The sequence below is a fragment of the Schistocerca nitens genome, chromosome 9 (genome assembly GCF_023898315.1).
Source record: "Schistocerca nitens isolate TAMUIC-IGC-003100 chromosome 9, iqSchNite1.1, whole genome shotgun sequence".
Taxonomy (NCBI): Eukaryota; Metazoa; Arthropoda; class Insecta; order Orthoptera; family Acrididae; genus Schistocerca; species Schistocerca nitens.
This window is the reverse complement of record NC_064622.1, coordinates 167,122,282-167,135,378: the sequence shown is the minus strand read 5'-3', so window position 1 is coordinate 167,135,378 and position 13,097 is coordinate 167,122,282. Positions and strand designations below refer to the sequence as shown.

General features: G+C 44.1%; 1 non-coding gene across 1 annotated transcript; it reads left to right on the top strand.

Annotated features, from left to right (window-relative positions):
- The first annotated feature begins 12,294 nt into the window (after positions 1–12,294).
- Positions 12,295–12,378, top strand: Trnas-gga (transfer RNA serine (anticodon GGA)). The gene is given in 2 exon segments: positions 12,295–12,334; positions 12,344–12,378. It is a non-coding gene; the product is annotated as a tRNA-Ser (tRNA).
- The last annotated feature ends 719 nt before the right edge of the window (positions 12,379–13,097 follow it).

Below are 13,097 nucleotides of genomic sequence, written 5' to 3'. Positions count from 1 at the left end.
ATAGCTTTCAGTATGCAGAAAGCTGTTACCAGACAACGGCGAGGATACTTTTCCGAACAAAACGGCAATCACTCACGCCTGCAATACTATATACAAACGACTGTATCAACTACGAGACACACATCTCATTTCTTGTTACTGGTTCGAAAGTGTCCAATGAATGAGCCAACAGCAGGACACATTGCATTTCGGTTTCACTTCATTACTCCGAGGTATGTTTCGGTCCAATCTGCCTCCTATTGTGTCCGTAATATTACCTGAAAATGTTACCCACTGTTTTGGTATACGCAATAGTTTAAATTGCAGTTGTTTCAAAGAAAATGCACATCGAAATTTTTATTTTTATTTATGCAGCCAGACGCGTTTCGTCTTTTTTACAAGGCATCTTCAGGGGGTGTCCTGAAATATTACATGATTTGTCCTTTTTACCCATAGGTTATGGTTTCACATCTAGGTTATAGATTTAAAAACAGTTCCTTAACGTATTTTTACGAAATGGAAATAACGTTTTTTTACGAAATGGAAAGTTACTTACAGGTAACTTTTAGTTCACTGCATCTAAGCAAACTGTTTTTTCTCATCTGGCAACCAGGTGGACATCTTACACTTCACTTCCAGTTCACTGTTTTCGTTACACATCACTGTAACTGCCATCTTTTTAATACAGAAATTCATTTGTTTTTCTAAGTGTTACCAACTGTTTTGTGAATGTGTGTGTGCGTGTGTGTGTGTGTGTGTGTCTGTGTGTGTGTGTGTGTGTGTGTGTGTGTGTGTGTGTGTGTGTGTGTATGTGTGTGTGTGTGTGTCTGTGTGTATTAGACAGGGAGAAAACAGTGAACTGAAAGTGAAGTGTAAGATGTCCACCTGATCGCCAGATGAGAAAAAGCAGTTTGCTTGGATGCAGTGAATTAGTACCTGTACGTACCTTTCCATTTCGTAAAAAAATGTTATTTCCATATCGTAAAAAAACGTTACGGAACTGTTTATAAATCTATAACCTAGATGTGAAACCATAACCTATGTATAAAAAGGACAAGTCATGTAATATTTCAGGACACCCACTGAAGATGCCTTGTAAAAAAGACGAAACGCGTCTGGATGCATAAATAAAAATAAAAATTTCGATGTGCAGAATGCAAAAGGCATTTTCTTTGAAACTACTGAAATTTATATACAGCTGCTGCGAAAATGGCCACTACAAGAAACGTGCAATACTTTAGCTTGTCTGGTCAACAACCGATTTGCATTTGGCGTTTGGTACAACACTTCCTATGCGTTTTTTGTTGCAGTGGGTGTTTCACATTGTTCTGACGATTTCAAATTTGAATAACACAGACACTAATGACGAAACAAAGTTGAACATTTTACACAAGGTACAACATTTACTCAAATATTCTTATGATATACTACTTTGGACAAATGATGACTATTTGCAGCTACACACTACTCGAGAAGTTTCAACCAGTTTTTGAACACATCTTTCGTAAATTTTGGAGGGAATCTGGAAATTCCATCGTGAATTCGATCTTTTAACTGTTGGAAGCTTCTCGGCCGTCTGAGTACACACTCTCCTTTAAATAACTGCAAGGTAAAAGTCTGGCACGGTTAAATCAGGCGAGTGAGGCAATCATTCGACATAAACGGGTTGGAAATTATGCGGTTACCACACGCTTCACGGAAAACTTGCATTGTCTATTCTGTCGGGTCTTCAGCCGGACCAAACTGTCACCTATACACAAAATTTCCGCGTCCGCCTGGCCGACATCAGTCAGGTGAGAAAAGTTAAGCTATTCTCTCCGATAACTGATTCAAACCGTGAACGGTGAAACCTTTACACGCAGCGAAAATACAAAAGAACGTTGCTGCTGCCTCCTAGCGCAAGAAGAGTTACAGCGCCTGCAGCGGTGAATACTGTCGAAAAATGATGTATCGTTACAAATTGATACTCATATTCGGCCGATTCAGCTGCCGTTGTTTCTTTATATATGAAAAAAACAGGATTCCAAGTTTTACTTAGCGGGTATCCATTATCACTGTTAATGATATTATCTGTAAGTCTGATTTAGACAGATTCTTTTAAAACACAATCCCAGTAGCACGAGGCGTTTTCAACCACATATGCCTCACTGTGTAGCATCCTACGTCCCTCTGTAAAGACAGTGCTCAGCCACCGCAGATTTGTCAGGTTGTAATAATTGCGTATGACGACGATGTGCAACGCAACTGTCATTGACGGTACGAATAGTTTACCCAAGGACCTATGCTAGATACGGCTCTGCGGTTAGTTGCAAAAACGTTAGCTTAACCCACGAAGTTACCATGAGTTAATCTATCATTTGCATCCTAATGGTTCAAATGGCTCTAAGCACTATGGGACAACAGCTGAGGTCATCAGTCCCCTAGACTTAGAACTTCTTAAACCTAACTAACCTAAGGAAATCACACACATCCATGCCCGAGGCAGGATTCGAACCTGTGACCGTAGCAGCAGTGCGGTTCCAGACTGAAGCGCCTGTATCGCTCGGTCACAACGGCCGGCCTAGCATTTTCAACACACCGCAAAGCTGTATCCAGCATAGTTTCTTGGAAATAAATTTTTGTAATCAGGGAAAGATTTAATGTTCACCCTGCATATTTTATCGTACTCACATGGTACTTTGTAAACGCCGGGCTTCCTCAACCATAAATCATTCTTAACAGAGCCAAGAAGTGCTCTGATCTTAGCTGGCGCACGGGATACACATCTGATTTCACATTTCTTCAAGATAGGTAGGGTTTGAATCAGTTACCGGTGGGCGGCTAATCTTTTCTCACCTAATGATGGCGGCCAGGTGGACCTCGGAAGTATTGTGTGCAGATGACGGTTTGATTCGGCTGAAGACTCGACAAGAATATGATCTGTTAATGTGACGGGAAGTCTACATAGTCACCTGCGAGGTTGGACGTGTGGCATGTCGCGCGGTCTTCTTGGAACGAAGTTGACCTGAGACGTTTGCGAGAGCTTGCCTGTAATCTGCTACGCACGCGTTCGATGTTCTCGGTAGTTCGGAAGGTTCTCCGAGGGTCGTTTGACGTTCGATTCGATGCAATGGTAGTTGCACGGAAAACTTTTACCAAGTTCAATATTGTTCCGCGAGCAGGAATTGGATATCGCGAGTGAATCTTGAAATGTTTACGAAAGGCGCTTTGCACACGCATGACAGATTCGCCGTAGCGGAAATAACACTCCACTGCAAATGCACGATGTTGCTTCGACCTGACCTGTATGTGGGATGAAACGGCCTTGCCTTGGTTCCCTTCATATCACCGAAGTTAAGCGTTGTTGGGCTGGGAAGCACTTGGATGGGTGACCATCCGGTCAGCCGATCGCTGTTGGCAAGCGGGGTGCACTCAGCTCTTGTGAGGCAAACTGAGGAGCTACTTGATTGAGAAGTAGCGGCTCCGGTCTCGTAAACTGACATACGGCCGGGAGAGCGGTGTGCTGACCACATGCACCTCCATATGCGCGTCCAGTGACGCCTGTGGGCTGAGGATGACACGGCGGCCTGTCGGTGCCGTTGGACCTTTATGGCCTGTTCGGGCGGAGTTTTATATGAGATGAAATTTGTCCCTCCACACTGCTCCACCTTCGCTGATTCTTGTTTTAGTTAGCGTTATTTAAATTTGAAATCGTCAAAACTTTGTGAAACTCCTTGTAGAATCAAGATATACGCTTAGAAATTTGATATATCGTAAGCTTATACTGGTATTTAAAATTATCTACCTTTTTTTTCTCTTTTTTCCAGTTGATTTCTTATTTCGTTTGTGGGATGGACGACAGATCAAACACCTGCTCGCTACCGATGATTGACCTGTGAAACAAAGTATATTGCAGGAAAGAAATATATTAAGAACAAGACATTAGTTGCGGCACGTGAACTTATACTGCTTCCGCTTCGTATATTTTAAGTCTGGTGTAGAATTTTGCAAAAGCTCTTGATAAACAGCACCTGAAAGAGGATTTTCCCAAGAACATAGGGGCCAAGTTCGAGGAAGTGTATTTCCCGGGCGACAAATTGGAAATTGTTGATCGATGAGACGTTTGATGTTAAACTCACGTATGTCAGTTACTTGCTTGGACTCCTTTCTAAGCCACCGTTAATTTTTTTTTTGGGGGGGGGGGGGCAACAGAAGGGAAGAGCATTACGATTTTACAATGACTGAACTGCTCGGCAACTACAAAAAATGGGGTATAAACTACAAATACACATCTTACGCTCACACTTTAATTTTTTCCCGCAAAACTTGCTTGTGTCAGGGATGAACAATTTGAACATTTTCACCAAGACATTAATACCACAGAATTTCGCTATCAAGGACGCTGGAACTATTCAGTGATAAGTGGTTATTGTCGCTTTTTGTTTAGAGATTAATGAGGTGTCTTACAAAAGAAAACCATCCTCATCCCATTTATTAAACCAAATTTACATTAAAGTTTTCAGTACATTAACTTCAGAATTATGATTATTGTTTTGATGATTAATGTGATGTTTTGTTCAATAAATGATCGTTTTAATGTTTTATGTAAGTTATTGGATAATTTTCTGTTATGTGCATAATGTTTCGATTTCGTTAATATTTACCATATAAGATAAATAAAACTGATACAATTTCGTTATTATTTTATCCCCCAGAAATCTACGTGATAGATAAAATCTGGTTGCATCGCTAACATATTAAATTTGTTGCCCAGTTTATTTTGTGTTCTTCCTTTCTCGTGTATTGTAATCCAGTCCTGTAGGGCTGTCAATAAATCCGTAAAGAGTACGAGGAGACGGAAACCTCTTCTGAACAGCACGTTGCAAGCGATCCCAGATATGCTCAATAATGATTGTGTCTGGGGCGTTTGGTGCCAGCGGAAGCGTTTAAACTCAAAAGAGTGTTCCTGGAGCCACTCTGTAGAAATTCTCGAGGTTTGGGGTGTCGCATTGTCCTGCTGGAATTGCCCAAGCCTGTCGAATGCATAATGGTCATGAATGGATGCAGGTGATCAGATAGGATGCTTACGTACGTCTCACCTGCCAGTGTCGAACCTAGCTGTATGAAGGGTCCCATATCACACCAACTGCGCACGCCCCACAGCATTACAGAGCCTCCTTAACCTTGAACAGTCTCCTGCTGACATGCAGGCTCCATGGTTTCATGAGGTTGTCTCCATACCCGTACACGTCCATCCGCTCGATGCAATTTGAAAAGAGACTCGTCCGACGAGGCAACACATTTCCAGTCATCAACAGTCTACTGTCGGTGTTAAAAGGCCCAGACGAGGCAAAAAGATTTGTGTTTTGCAGCCATCAAGGGTACACGAGTGGGCCTTCGGCTCCGGAAGCCCGTGACGGTGATGTTTCGTTGAATAGTTCGCAAGCTGACACTTGTTGATGGGCCACCACTGAAATCTGCAGCAGTTTGCGGAAGGATTCTGTCACTTTGAACGATTCTCTTCAGTCGTCGTTGGTTCCGTTCTTCCAGGATCTTTTTCCGGCCGCATCGATGTAGGAGATTTGATGATTTACCGGATTCCTGATATTCGCGGTACACTCGTGGTTGGTTGGTTGGTTTTTTGGGGAAGGAGACCAGACAGCGTGGTCATCGGTCTCACCGGATTAGGGAAGGAAGTCGGCCGTGCCCTTTCAGAGGAACCATCCCGGCATTTGCCTGGAATGATTTAGGGAAATCACAGAAAACTTAAATCAGGATGGCCGGACGCGGGATTGAACCGTCGTCCTCCCGAACGCGAGTCCAGTGTCTAACCACTGCGCCACCTCGCTCGGTTACACTCGTAAAATGGTCGTACGGGAAAATTCCCCCTTCATACCTACCTCAGAGATACTGTGTCCCATCGCTCGTGCGCTGACTATAACACCACGGCCAAAGTCACTTAAAACTTGATAACTGGCCATTGTAGCAGCAGTAACCGATCTAACAACAGCACAGACGTTGCCGACAGCAGCGCCAAATTCTGCCTGCTCACGTGTCTCCCTATTTGAATACGCATGCCTATACCTGTTTCTCTGGCACTTCATTGTATATGTAAGTGTATTTACTTGCATACGGGAATGTGCAAAATTAAGAACGGAAGTAACTTCCGCATCATATGTCACATCCAAATAACATGGCCCTATGCAACTTGAAACATAGAAAGAATTGCTACAGTATAGACCAAAAGGTAACTGAAAGAAATACCCAACGAGACGAAGTGAAATGGCATTCTTATCGAAAGACATCAATTATGCTGAAGTAAACACAATTCATGATGGTCCCCTGGACATCACAAGAGGAGGAACATGTTTCTTAACAAGGTGTGTGACCACCACGAACGGCAAATCTTGTTCTGCAAAATGAATTCTGCCACTGAATTTGTGAGCAGTTCTTGTGGAAGGGCGTTCCATTCCTCGACCAGCGCGGCTGACAATTACTGGATGGTCGTTGGTGTGTGCGGCCGTGCTGCAGTACGACTCCCCAATGATCCCACGCGTGCTCGATGGGACCTAGGTCGGGGTAACGGGCAGGCCAGACCAGTCCATTTGCCGAGTATCCTCTCGTTCTAAGAGCTCCTCCATCCGTCGTGTTCGATGCAGCCGGCCGGTGTGGCCGAGCGGTTCTAGGCGCTTTAGTCTGGAAGCATGAGACCGCTACGGTTGCAAGTTCTAATCCTGCCCTGGGCATGGATGTATGTGATGTCCTTAGGTTAGATAGGTTTAAGTAGTTCTACGTTCTACGGGACTGATGACCTCAGATGTTAAGTCCCATAGTGCTCAGAGCCATTTGAACCATTCTTTTGTTCGATACAGTTGAGCATTTTCATCCACAAAAATGAATTCAGGATCGAACACATCTCTGGAAGAATGCACATGACGAATGAGATCAGTGTCACAATAACGTTGATCGTTGAGTGTAATGTGTTCAGAGATTTGGTGGTCAGTACGCCCAAGCAACTTTAAGACACCCCACACAATAAAACGTGGACGACCAGAACAATCATGATCGGCAATATTAGACCACCCTCATATAGCGAGAGATGAGAACACACACTCAGGATCACAGTTGAACACCATCGGTTTGGTGGTCTAGATGACATGTTACGAGGACGCATAATGTTGCATGGGCGTGCCGACCTCCAAGTCTTGCGGTTAACCTTATTGTGACATTGAACTCCTTTACAATGCGCATCTCTTCAGGGGTGCGTTCGGTCAGACTTTATTTTTATGGATAACAATTCGCGACCGCATCGAACAGTGCTAGTGGAGGAGCTCTTGGAATATTCGGCGAATGGAATAGCCTGCCCGTTCCCTCGACTTAAATCCCATGTGGGATGAGTCGGGGTCACGTACTGTAGCACGCCCACATGCACCAACGACCAACCAACAGTTGTGGTGGAGGACTGGAACGCCTACCACAAGAATTCCTCACCTACCTTGCGGGCAGCATGGACCATGTTGCAGAGCATGCCATGCCGCCAGTGGTGATCTTACACACCCTATTAAGAACCATACCTCGCCTTCTGTAATGCCAAGGGGCCATCGAGAATCACTGTGGCTATTATTGCATGTGAATAAAAACGTCATTTGTGTACTATACTGTAGCAGTCCTTTCTATGTATTGTCCAAGTTTCATCACTGAGCGAGGTGGCGCAGTGGTTAGCACACTGAACTCGCGTTCGGGAAGAGGACGGTTCAATCCCGCGTCCTGATTTAGGTTTTCCATGATTTCCCTAAATTTCTTCAGGCAAATGTCGGGATGGTTCCTTTGACAGGGCACGGCCGATTTGCTTCCCGATTCTTCCCTAATCCGATGAGACCGATGACCTCGCTGTTTGGTCTCTTCGCCCAAAATCACCCAACCCCAAGTTTCATCGAGCTACGTTATTTGCCGTTGATACAACACGCAAAAGTTACTTTTGTCCTTACGTTTTGCACACCTGTGTATATTCACGGCAACTGCTCGGCATGTGAAGTATACCGACGCTGCCGCATTTTGGTGACAGCCCTGAACTAGGAGCGGTGTACACAAATTAGGAATGCTAGAAGTAATACAGCACCTGTGAGATAAACTGCTGTTTTGCTTTCAGCCCTATGGAACTACTCACAGACCTTAAAGAAAATCCAGAACTTGTTAGCTCTAAAGTCATCTATAGATTCAGCTCCTGAACCTGCAATGGGGTTTTTATTCATACCCAATAGACACACTTTCTTTACGAAATGTAAGTGAAACTGTTTGGCGTGAATGATGTGGCGCTTGGTGAAGTAGTGCCGCTTTTGTGCTGTTATGGATGAACCTGGAATGGAACGAATACAAAGGACTTAATCTTGTGCCAAAATATAGCCTATCTAAGATGGTTGGAACTTTAATAGTGGCAACTATTTATTTACAGCTCGTACAAAACAGATACGTGTTTCAAAGTTTTACTGACCTTCAGAGTAGTCACCACCATTGTGTATAACCCGTTGCCAGCGATGTAGAAGTCATAGGATACTCTTAGCAGTGCCAGTTGTGATGACAGCTCGAGCGGCGCTGTCTATTGCCCGCGAATTAGTAGCAGTTCTGAGGCGAATGCCACGAAGTGTTTCCTTCAGTTTAGTAATCGAGTTGAACACATGAGGGCTTAAGTCAGGGGAGTGCAGTAGGTGGTTGGTATAGCACTTAGCAGCCCCTTCAGTCAAACAAATCAGTAACAGTTTGCACTGTACGTGCTTGAGCATTGTCCTGCAAAATGATGATCAGGTCCTGCAGAAAGTGCCATCACTTCTGACTCTAAGCTGCTCGTAGATGTGTTCCCAAAATGAACGGCATAGAAACAGAAGTGATGACACTTTCTGCAGGACCTGACCTTCATTTTGCAGGACAATGCTCAAGTACGTACAGTGCAAACTGTTACTGATTTGTTTGACTGAAGGGGCTGCTAAGTGCTGTACCACCTACTGCCCTCCCCTGACTTAAGCCCTCGTGAGTTCAACTCGATTTTTAAACTGAAGGAAACATTTCACGGCATTCGTTTCAGAACTGCTACAAATTCGTCGGGCAAGAGACCGCACCGCTCGAACTGTCAACACAACTGGCACTGCTAAGAGTATCCTACGACTTCCACATCGCTGGCAACGGGTTATACACAATGATGGTCACTACTTTGAAGGTCAGTAAAACTTTGAAACGCGTATCTATTTTGTACGAGCTGTAAATAAATATTTGCCACTATTAAAGTTCCAAACCTCGTAGTTTGAATAGTAAGCACCATAAGGTCAAGAAATTTGCGTTTCCATTCGGCTAATGAGTTGTCATCGAAACTGCGGGGAGATATGACATTTTTACCCAGGACACTGGAGCGTTTAACATCGGTGCTTCCCTTACTGGCCAAACGATAGTGATGAAACTCTCTTCCACCACAGGGAGTTGAGGTGAGCGCCACAAAACGAGTGAACATTCGCAACCTTGGCTACGGAGACAAAAAAGAGGCAGTGGCAGATCTTGTCGTTTGCACGAGGAAGCTGAACTTAAAAGATAAACTAGTCACGTAGAAAGGCCTCTTTTTTGCGGGAGACGAAGAGGCAGTGTCGCAATGGACGATTGATAGCCACTTCGTGGCACCAGAGCACGCATTGATATACGCATTGTCCCGCCTGTCTTTCGCTGCAAGACGTGGCCTGCGTGCGCAGTTGCGACAATATTTTGCGTTCGCCGGGAAACGTTCCCAGTGCTCTAAGAATACTAATTAAGGTCGTTCTCTCTCTCGACACACCAGATCCCACGGATAGACTGTCTTCTTACTATGGATGCAGCGTAGTACAGACGGCGTTAAATTTAAGGCACAGAAGACAGGTACATAGAAGCACATGTTAAACAATTCGTCGACTTTAACTCAGTCTCACGCTGATACACATAAGCAGTAGGCCTATGTGTTTTGTCTGAAACATATTGTCCAAGAGTCATTAAAAAATCTATTCTCGAGGTTCAACCAACTTTGGGAGGTTTCCCGTAGTTGTCAGGCAAATGCAAGAACTGGTAACCCCTCCCAAATAAACTCAATGTGGAACCCCATTGCTCCACTCCTAGATGGCTGCAATTTGGCTAATACCTTCTGCCCCTTGTGACAGCGATCCCCTTCGGTCAGCGATAGAAACGTACTTAAAGAAGAAGTGCCAGAGACAGAGTTTTAATACTGTTACCCTCCGGTGCTGACGTATCTTCGTTTGATGACTACTATTAATGCAATGATGGACCACAAAAACCTTCTTTAGACGTTTCTGCAAGTAGCGTTCCAGAGTTTATAAACCATATCATATACATTATTTTTAAAATCTTAAAATTTTTATTTACTAGGCAATTTCCCCGGGCTACATTATGACCTAAATGCTCTATCTTACATTGTGTTAGATATTCTACACCTTGAAACAAATACTTGTATCGTCATGCCAAAAAACGTGACTAAAAGAGGGTCAACTGACCTCTTTCAGAATCGCAAGTCCGATGTCTTCTTTCGCGTTGCAATGATATATGTCCTCCGCAGTACAGGGAGTGCAGTATAAAACCGATCTCCAATCTTTAATCTCGTTCACATTTCATCTGCATGCTGAACATACTCGTTCCAGTCACATTAATGTGACCATCGCCTATGAGCACTAACTACGAACACACGGAAGGTGGCAGGACTGCCAGTGGAGAGTATACAGAGCGTGGCGGTGGAACGCGGAAAACAGTACCTTCATTATTCTAATGCGGAAACGGAGCAATTTATCTGACTCCAAAAGGGCACGATCATTGGCTTTCCAGCCAAGGGTGGTGTAACGTCCCCTTAGAAAAATTTATGAATTACTGTGCTGATAAACCTCTTACGTTATTTGATTTTCAAACAGCTGAGCAGAACTGAACGTACTCAGACCTTTCTCTCTTTACTTATTCTGATCACCACTAAACTGACACACAACATTTTTAGCGCAACGCAATCTGACTTTCAATAATCCCTACAAAAGAATAGCCCTGACTGACAATAACCTATACCTTTCATGAATCACTTACCTCACAAAAATCTTCATTACTCGAACTACTGCAATACAGCGAGTGCCAATACTGCCAGCTAAATAAAAGATTCTAACTATTGAAGGCACTAACTACTGATAGGCATAGTCAGCAAATGAAAGATTTGGATAGAGAACAAACAATATATATATATATATATATATATATATATATATATATATATATATATATATATATATATATATATATATATATATATATATATCAGTTCATGATATCCAATATTACAAATTTACTCTCTCTGATGGACACACGTTCAGATCGTCCGCTCTCAAAACTCCGCCATCTCACTCCCCACATCCAGCGGCTCACCTCCAACTGCACAACGCTATGCGCTGTTCACATCCAACTGCCCAACACTACAATGGCGAATATTCCAACAATGCCAACCAGCCACAGACTGCACACAGCACAGCCTGTGATTTTCATACATAGCGCTAGGTGACGTTACCAACATAAAAACCTAAACAGCCTACTTACAGTGGAAGCATTTCCGAAAGTCTGCAAACTATTCGCGTGCCGCCATGGTTAAACTGTACCATGCATAGCAAAATGGGGCTATGCAGAACTGGTGCCGAAGCAAATGTGATCCACCACGGGTTGTAGATGACAGGGGGAAACGGCGGCTGCACAGATGTGTACTGCCGATAGGTATGGAACAGTTGGGCAACTGACCGCCCGGATGAACCAAGGGCCTGCCAACAGAGTATCCTGAACGACCGTTCAGCGAACGTTGCTGCGTATGGTCCTGTGCACCATTTGCCTGGTTCATGCATCCGTGCTGATTGCTTTTCATCGGCGACGAAGGTTGGAATTTGCTCGCCAAACGGCAACTGGACATCCACTGAGTGGTGACAGGTGACCTTTTTGGATGAATCACGTTTTATGCTCCATCGGACAAATGGCCGTTGGCGTGTACAGTGTGAAGCTTCTGAAAGCAAACACGCTGCAAAAATCGTCGGAAGGGTTCGGGCTGGAGGGCATTCCCTGGGTGATCTCGTCATTCTGGAAGGCGTAACGGATCAACATAAGTATACATCTGTCCTTGGGGACCATGTTCACCACTACATGCAGTTTGCTTTTCCTCGGCATGATGGCGCCCACCAGCAGGATAATGGAGCATGTCACATAGCTTGCACTGCACGTGCGTGGTCCGAACAGCACCAGAGTGAGTTTGCACCACTCTCTGATCACCAGACTCCCCGCACTTTAACGCAAACGCCGGCCTGGGTGGCCGAGTGGTTCTAGGCGCTACAGTCTGGAATCGCGCAACCGCTGCGGTCGCAGGTTCGAATCCTGCCTCGGGCATTGATGTGTGTGATGTCCTTAGGTTAGTTAGGTTTAAGTAGTTCTAAGTTCTTTGGACTGTTCATACTGTGAATCCTCAACCGAGAAACGCAGAAACTGGGTCGACTTGGCTCCACATCACTGTCCGTACCTTCGAGAACCTCACTGACTCTCTACCTGCAAGTCTCGCATCGGTCGGCACTGCGAAAGAAGGTTATTCATACTTTTGAAAGGTGGTCACATTAACGTGATTGGACCGTGTATACAAGCCAAGTAAGTGGTTCAAAATGGCTCTGAGCACTATGGGACTTAACATCTGAGGTCATCAGTCCCCTAGAACTTAGAACTACTGAAACCTAACTAACCTAAGGACATCACACACATCCATGCCCGAGGCAGGATTCGAACCTGCGACCGTAGCGGTCGCGCGCAAGTAAGTGGTATTAGTTCTTATGTCTCCATCTGAAATAAACATTTCAGGATCATTACAGAAAATCCTATATCATATATTGGTACAGATACGTGGATGACATTATTTGTCTGGTAGATGAGCCAAGTGAAAAAATAGATGAACTCCATTCAGAAATAAACAAAGCTCATCAGAACATAAAATTCACACTTGAAAAAGAAAAAGAAAATCAAATTTTCTTGACATTACAATTAAAAAAGAAAATGGTAAACATACATTTAACATCTTTAGAAAACCAACAGCCACAGACACAATAATACATTCCACATCC